The sequence below is a fragment of the Salmo salar genome, chromosome 01 (assembly GCF_965601325.2).
Source record: "Salmo salar chromosome 01, fSalSal1, whole genome shotgun sequence".
NCBI lineage: Eukaryota > Metazoa > Chordata > Actinopteri > Salmoniformes > Salmonidae > Salmo > Salmo salar.
Window position 1 is genome coordinate 84396421 of NC_138291.1, and position 8695 is coordinate 84405115.

Genomic DNA, 8695 nt, shown 5'->3' on the forward strand with positions numbered 1-8695 from the left:
CAACTCCATTGTGTCCTCCTCCCAGAGTGCTAAGAACCTTGGCGTGACCCTGGACAACACCCTGTCGTTCTCTACTAACATCAAGGCGGTGACCCGATCCTGTAGGTTCATGCTCTACAACATTTGCAGAGTACGACCCTGCCTCACACAGGAAGCGGCGCAGGTCCTAATCCAGGCACTTGTCATCTCCCGTCTGGATTACAAGACCATGGTGCTTGCCTACGGAGCTGTGAGGGGAACGGCACCTCCGTACCTTCAGGCTCTGATCAGGCCCTACACCCAAACAAGGGCACTGCGTTCATCCACCTCTGGCCTGCTTGCCTCCCTACCTCTGAGGAAGCACAGTTCCCGCTCAGCCCAGTCAAAACTGTTCGTTGCTCTGGCACCCCAATGGTGGAACAAGCTCCCTCACGACGCCAGGACAGCGGAGTCAATCACCACCTTCCGGAGACACCTGAAACCCCACCTCTTTAAGGAATACCTAGGATAGGATAAAGTAATCCTTCTAACCCCCCCCTTAAAAGATTTAGATGCACTATTGTAAAGTGGTTGTTCCACTGGATATCATAAGGTGAATCCACCAATTTGTAAGTAGCTCTGGATAAGAGCGTCTGCTAAATGACTTAAATGTAAATGTAAATGAATACTTATTGACTCAAGACATTTCAGCTTTTCCTTTTTAATTCATTTGTACAAATTTCGAAAAACATAATTACACTTTGACGTTATGGGGTATTGTGTGCTGGCCAGTGACAATTTTTTTTTTATTATATTGAATCCATTTTAAATTCAGCCTGTAACACAACTAAATGTGTAAAAATAAATGGGGTGTGAATACTTTCTGAAGGCACTGTACATAAAAACAGCATACAATAAGTGTACTGGACAATTTATTGCTGCCTCTTCATTAGCAATATAGCTGACAATATGTTCCGAATTGCGTGTATTGATCAGACATTTATTTTCGATTTTACAAAAGGCCAGCATAGCCAAAATATTGATCAAAATGAACACTCTTCAGGTGAGAAATAATGGTGAGACATCATTTGACAGAAAAAATATATTACAGCCATAAGCCTTGTGCATTCGGAAAGTTTTCAGACCCCTTTTTCCAACAAGTTTTATTACAGCCTTATTCTAAAAACAGATTCAATTGTGTTTTTCCCCCCATCACCAATTTGCACACAATACCCCATAATAACAAAGAAAAAAACAGTGTTTATATTTTTTTGCTAAAGAAAATAACAGAAATATCACATTTACAAGTATTCAAGTCAATCCAAAGTTAAATCTAGAATTGGCTTCCTATTTTGCAACAAAGCATCTTTCACTCATGCTGCCAAACATACCCTCGTAAAACTGACCATCCTACCAATCCTCGACTTCGGCGATGTCATTTACAAAATAGCCTCCAATACCCTACTCAATAAATTGGATGCAGTCTATCACAGTGCCATCCGTTTTGCCACCAAAGCTCCATACACTACCCACCACTGCGACCTGTACGCTCTCGTTGGCTGGCCCTCGCTTCATACTCGTCGCCAAACCCACTGGCTCCAGGTCATCTACAAGACCCTGCTAGGTAAAGTTCCCCCTTCTCAGCTCGCTGGTCACCATAGCAGCACCCACCTGTAGCACGTGCTCCAGCAGGTATATCTCACTGGTCACCCCCAAAGCCAATTCCTCCTTCGGCCGCCTCTCCTTCCAGTTCTCTGCTGCCAATGACTGGAACGAACTACAAAAATCTCAAACTGGAAACACTTATCTCCCTCACTAGCTTTAAGCACCAGCTGTCAGAGCAGCTCACAGATTACTGCACATATCCCATCTATAATTTAGCCCAAACAACTACCTCTTCCCCTACTGTATTTATTTATTTAGCTCCTTTGCACCCCATTATTTCTATTTCTACTTTGCACTTTCTTCCACTGCAAATCTACCATTCCAGTGTTTTACTTGCTATATTGTATTTACTTCGCCACCATGGCCTTTTTTGCCTTTACCTCCCTTATCTCACCTCATTTGCTCACTTTGTACAGTATATAGACTTATTTTTCTACTATATTATTGACTGTATGTTTGTTTTACTCCATGTGTAACTCTGTCGTTGTATGTGTCAAACTGCTTGCTTTATCTTGGCCAGGTCGCAGTTGTAAATGAGAACTTGTTCTCAACTTGCCTACCTGGTTAAATAAAAGGTGGAATATTTTTATTTGTTTTAATTACTCTGTACTTTGTTGAAGCACTTTTGGCAGCGATTACAGCCTTGAGTCGTATTGGGTATGACAATACAAGCTTGACACACCTATATTTGAGGAGTTTCTCCCATTCTTCTCTGCAGATCCTCTCAAGCTCATTCAGGTTGGATGGAGAGTGTCGCTGCACAGCTATTTTCAGGTCTCTTCAGAGATGTTCGATCGGGTTCATGTCAGGGCTCTGGCTGGGCCACTCAAGGACATTCAGAGACTTGTCCCAAAGCCACTCCTGCATTATCTTGGCTGTGTACTTAGGGTCTTTTTCCTGTTGGAAGGTGAACCTTCGCCACAGTCTGAAGTCCTGAGCCTCTGGAGCAGGCTTTCATTAAGGATCTCTGTACTTTGCTCTGTTCATCTTTCCCTCGATCCTGTCTCCCAGTCCCTGCCGCAGAAAAGCATCCCCACAGCATGATGCTGCCACCACCATTATTCACCTTAGGGATGGTGCCCGGTTTCCTCCAGACGTGACGCTTGGCATTCAGGATAAAGAGTTCAATCTTGGTTTTATCAGATCAGAGAATCTTCTTTCTCATGGTCTGAGAATCCTTTAGGTGCCTTTTGCAAACACCAAGCGGGCTGTCATGTGCCTTTTACTGAGGAGTGGCTTCCGTCTGGCCACCCTACCATAAAGGCCTGATTGTTGGAGTGCTGCACAAATGGTTGTCCTTCTGGAAGTTTCTCCAATCTCCACAGAGGAACTCTGGAGCTCTGTCAGAATTACCATCATGTTCTTTGTCACCTCCCTGACCAAGGCCCATCTCCCCCGATTGCTCAGTTTGTCCGGGCGGTCAGGTCTAGGAAGAGTCTTGGTGGTTCCAATCTTCTTCCATTTAAGAATGATGGAGGCCGCTTTGTTCTTGGGGACCTCCAATGCTGTAGAATGTTTTTGGTACCCTTCCCCAGATCTCTCCATTGACACAATCCTGTCTCAGAGCTCTACAGACAATTCCTTTGACCTCATGGCTTGGTTTTTGCACAGACATGCACTGTGAACTGTAGGGCCTTATATAGACAGGTGAATGCCTTTCCAAATCATGTCCAATGAATTGAGTTTACCATAGGTGGACTCCAATCAAGTTGTATAAACAGCTCAAGGATCATCATTGGAAACAGGAAGCCCCTGAGCTCAATTTTGTGTCTCATAGCAAAGGGTCTGAATATTTATGTAAATAAGGTATCTGTTTATTATTTTTAATAAATTTAAAAATAAAAATCGAAAAACTTGTTTTCGCTTTGTTGTTATGGGGTATTTTGTGTAGATTGATGAGGATTTTAGAATAAGGCTGTAACGTAACAAAATGTGGAAAAAGTGAAGGGGTCAGAATACTTTCCAAATGAATTGTAGGCACACGGCCACCCTACAATGTGCAGAACCCCATCCGAACGCCCCATCCGAACGCTTACCATAAGACTAATAGTTTATTAGGTACATCACCCCGTTCTTGAAAATGTTTCGCTCCAACAGACAGTGAGTCCCGTGGCAGTGGCTTGCTATATAAAGCAGGCAGACAGGCGTCAAGGCATTCAGTTACTGTTTGACTGAACGTTAGAATGGGCAAAACGAGTCACCTAAGTGTCTTTGAGTGTGCTATGACCGTCGGTGCCAGGCCTGACATTTCCAGTATTTCAGAAACTTAGGCTTTTCACGCACGACAGTGTCTAGGGGTTACCGAGAACGGTGTGACAAACAAAAAACATCCAGTCAGTGGCAGTCCTGTGGGCGGAAAACCTTGTTGATGACAGGACAAAGGAGAACAGTGGTGTGTAGAACGGCATCTCGGAATGCACAATAGGTCCATCCTTTTCACGGATGGGCTATTGCAGCCGATGAGCACACCGGGTTCTACTCCTATCAGCTAAAAACAAAAAGAAGTGGCTCCAGTGTGCATGCGATCAATTGAGGAGTGGAGAAACATAGCCTGGTCCAACGAATCCCGGTTCCCATCCTGCCTGGTGTCAACGGTATAGGCTGGTAGCGGTGTTGTAATGGTGTGGGGATTGACCCATGTACCCTGCTTCAATCAAGCAGGCTTCAATCACCCACTTAGCTTCAGTCACCCCCCAAGACTGAAGCAAGAGACAAATCCAGCAATTGCCTCTTCCTTGTTAGGCCTATCATACTGGACAGAAAAGGGTCCTGGGATGGACAGCTCGCACAGCCTCCCCACATACGGCGCTGGATCAAGGTGACCTCGTTGAAGTGTAAGGAGTTGGAAAGTGAAATACTAATAACCCCCTCCCTAATCATCATGATAAGCCCCAATGACAAAAGCTGCATCAACTGTAAGACAACAACCCACACACTCGAATGGCAAAATATGATTTTCAGGGGTGATTTACAAATACTATACACACCGCAAAAACCACATAGTGACTATCAGGTTTATTACAGAAAATATATAATTCACAAGTCAAAAGCAGGCACAGCCACAGTTGCATTATCTCATGTTAGACCCCCCGATCCCCCCCAAAATGTTGGCTACCTTGTCAGACTCATCAAACTCTGATACTTACGTTATGGTCAGCACTCGCAAGATCCACTGTCAATGAAGGTACAGCATCTGTCTTCAGGATTAGCTTCCTGGCAATACCCATCGAATGTTCTCCCTAATTAATAAAGCAACTTCATTCCAAATGTGCACTACACAAGCGCGACATGATTGTAATTTTCGGTGCAGCCTGTCCACTCGAAATGAAAGCAGCCACTGCTGTCCGATGTCTTCATTCTTCAGAAAATAGCATAATGTTAAATTTACACTATGGTATCCAGTCACAACACCGTGTGCTTTTGCCGGCATTCTGGTAAAAAGCTTGCTAGCTAACAATGTTGCAATTGCATGCAATAAGGTCAGAAACACTTTTAAACATTTAATTTCTTATTTCTTTCTTTTTTAGAAGCAAACGTACATAGTCTAATTCCATTCCTCTCTCTACTTTAAACTGTCTGTCTTTTCACTGTAATTACAAGCTACGTAACACTACTGCAATGTTCTGCTTCCTGGCTAAAGTAAGAGCCTCCAGGGGATATGGTTCCCAGTGTTACTGTCCTCACTGAGACAGGCAAACACTCTCTCATCCCCTCAAACACACCTGCGCACACACACACACTTCCTGGAACAGATGAAAACTAAAAGGTATCTTCACAAGCTCTCGTTTCCATAGCTCAACATCAAACTCACATCACATATAGAAAATAATTTTTATGTGAACAGACACAGAAAGTCCCTGTTGTGTAGGAATACAGAGAATACAGAGAAATACTGATAATTATGGGGAAAAAATTCAGAGAAATAGGCCTACAGAGAAAATCCCTGCATAAGCTTCAGACATGCTGTCTACCACGCTCCCCATATAAGCCCAGAATCTACCCACAAACACTGCACACACAAACTCCTGCACACACACTCTCCTGAAGACATATAGATCATACACCCGCAAAAAGCCGAACACTGCAGGTGCACTCCCACAGATACACACACCCCTGCTTACACACTCGCATGCAAACAAACACTCCAGCAGATACACACACACTCCTTGAAGACATACATTCCTGCTCACAAACACACTTTCTTGAGGAAACGTTTGCACTTTCACGATACTAGAACATTAAAAATGGTTTTGTACTAGAATGTGTGGTACTTTTGGTACTTTTGTCAAATGTGTCTCATGTCGTCTACTGATTGTCCCCTTGTAGCACGAGAGCACCGTGCCTGCTCCACTTACTCATTGCTAGCTCTAGCCTGTCCTGAGGAAACACCGCAATTACTTGGAGTCTGGGCTGCATCACCACTTACACTGCACAGAAGTTAACATACTTGAATAATGCTACACAGCATATAGAGATGTTGAATCTGCTAATTACTGTTCCCAAAACAATGTCCAGTACGGAACACAACAATGCAAAAAGATACCGCTTCCAGCTTTGTAGGCTAACGTTCCTTGCTAGCTTACAGCTGAAGCCAACCCTAGTACCTTGTTTGCGATAATATGCAAACCATAAAGGAACATTTTGCTCATTACAAAGCTGATTGCTAGCAAAAACGTTATTCATTCACTTCGTCTCCCCCGCCTCATGTCTCTCCCAGTCAATATCATCTTTGCTCAAGCCTGGAACAGACTGTGTGTGTGAATGATGTGATTCGTCTTAAAGAGACAGCACACACTTTTATCAAATAAGAATTGCTCCTTCTATGCAAATGTTGTTGATCAGTACAATAAAATAAGTCCCAAATGGAAGGTAAACAGATTGTTTTATCTGATTTCGCATGGCTACAGATGAAAAACAAACTCAATAAACTCAATGCATGAGCACACTCCTATTGAATATGCCCCCGCTGACAAGCTAAAGGCCCACATAGGTTTTTCTGTGGGACGTTGGTCTAGAAAGACAGAATGTCACAAATTCCTCAATGTATTTAACTCTACAAAGAATCTATTCCTATAAATGTTTTCAAATGGACTTGATTGAACACTGAGAAAATACACATCCTGTCACGCTAGGTATGTGTACCACACACACACACAGAAAATACACTCACACATACCACACTTTGACTATGACAGACAAAAAATTCTGAGTTGTAAAAAGTAATCAGGAATGGTAATATTGTCTTTCACTCTCTCTCCTCTCTGCTGTCCTCAGCGTCAACGCAGCACTCTATATCTTATCCCTTCCCTGCCTCCCTCCCTCCCTCCCTCGCCACCATCCATCTATATTTTACCAAAGAGAAGCGAAAAGCTGAAATGAATAAATCTTATCTTACTGTGAAGTCAGTGTGGTACACTGGTGATTCCACAAATCAGACGCTTCACTTTGGGGAGGAGAGGGATGTAGGTTAGGGTAGCCACAGAGAGATACCGCTCAGGCTAACAAATAGCTAGTGTTGTTTCCCATAATAAAACAGACAATACTAGACACTTCAATATGCCTCTCACCAACTGTAAGACCGTAGAATCACTAGAGAGCCCCTGAAACTAAGTCTCACACTGACTCATATTCACACACACACACACTGTATATTTCATGTCGGTCCTAGACCCTTTACCTTGGTCCCGGTCTTGTGTTTGTTTCTGACCTTGTCGTTGGATCTCTGAGACCTCTTCACATTGATACACTGTATAGACACACACACACACACACACACAGTCCACTGTTGTCTCAGTAAAAATGTTTACATACTGTGTGACCAAGTGTACCTACATCCATGAAAATACCACTTTTCCACCAACCAGCATGAAATCAACTCACATACTTACTCTGTACATAATTCTGTAAAAGGAGAATGACATACCTTTGATTGCATACCTTCGTGTGCGCGTGTGTGTGCATGTGTGTGCGCGCGTGCGTGTGTGCGGGTGCATGTGTGAGGTGTATGGCACAAATGCGTACAGTGTAGGCTGTACATTGCATCAACGTGTGATGGCCGGTGATTCACACAGTTTTGCCCTACTGTATTATCGTGATGAAATGTGTTTGAATATGAGACGTGTATTTACGTCTGTGTGTGTGTCTGAGTTCATATGCCATCGCACTTGTATACACTTGTAAATGTGTGTACTATGTCTGTATTACTGTAAGTATGACTAGTATGTGTGACTAGTCTTTCCCATGCTTCTCTGTGTGTTCAGTAATCACCTTATATGCTCTACTGTATGTCTACAGCGTTTGTACAGTGTGTGTGTGTACAGTGTGTGTACAGTGTGTGTCATTCCCCCATAAGAAACACAAATAGTCCAGTACAGTAGTTACCGGGTCCTGCATTGTAAGAGAAGAGGATAGAAAATAATTGGCTTGCGATAGAAAAAAAAGAGTACTCACAGTTAGTCGTAGTCTCAAGGTCCTCTCTCTTCTCTCTCTGTCCTGTTACTGACTGCTGGCTGTCACTCTGCTGGCATTCTGTCTCTGTCTCCGTCTCTATCTCTCCGCTGCTATCCCTGCACTGGACACACACACAGTCACACACTCCTCCGCTACCAAAGGAAGTGTTCAGAGCAAGAGAACGAGTGAGAGCGAGTGATGGAGAAAGAGAGAGAGAGGAGGAGGATGAAGAGGAGGAGAAGGGAGGGCTGTGTGTGTGTGAAGTGATCTGTTAGCCAGTGTGTGATTGGGGCAGAGCGGATTCAGAGGCTCTACTGTTGCTAGCGTGTCTCAGTAGCGTGGGTCTAGTGTGCTGTGTTTGTGTGTGAGCGCTCACAAATTGCTCGGAGCCAGCACGGTACAAGCACACACACACACACACACACACACACAAGCAGACTCTGGATTCAGCGCTGACACAGTGAGAGGGGGAGTGAAAAAGATAAAGAACGAGGCGCTCACACACATGCCTGTTCTGGTTGGCACTCGTTGAACGAGGGATGGAGAGAGAGAGGAGGAGGACGACGAGGAGGCGGGAAAGAGGAGGAATAGAGAGAGAGAGAAAGAGAGAAAGAAAGAAAGA

At 43.9% G+C, this 8695-nt stretch overlaps 1 protein-coding gene across 5 annotated transcripts in view; it reads right to left on the reverse strand.

Annotated features, from left to right (window-relative positions):
* rbfox3a (RNA binding fox-1 homolog 3a) overlaps nucleotides 1–8444 on the reverse strand; it is a 748768-nt gene extending 740324 nt beyond the window's left edge. Inside the window, exon 1 of one of the 5 annotated variants that reach the window (XM_014212871.3) lies at nucleotides 8074–8439. The gene's annotated coding sequence lies outside the window, so the exon portion shown is untranslated. Of the gene's footprint in view, nucleotides 1–8073 lie in introns of all 5 variants that reach the window. The other 4 variants (XM_082977478.1, XM_014212853.3, XM_014212878.3 and 1 more) reach the window with 4 other exon arrangements.
* Between the last annotated feature and the right edge of the window lie 251 nt (nucleotides 8445–8695).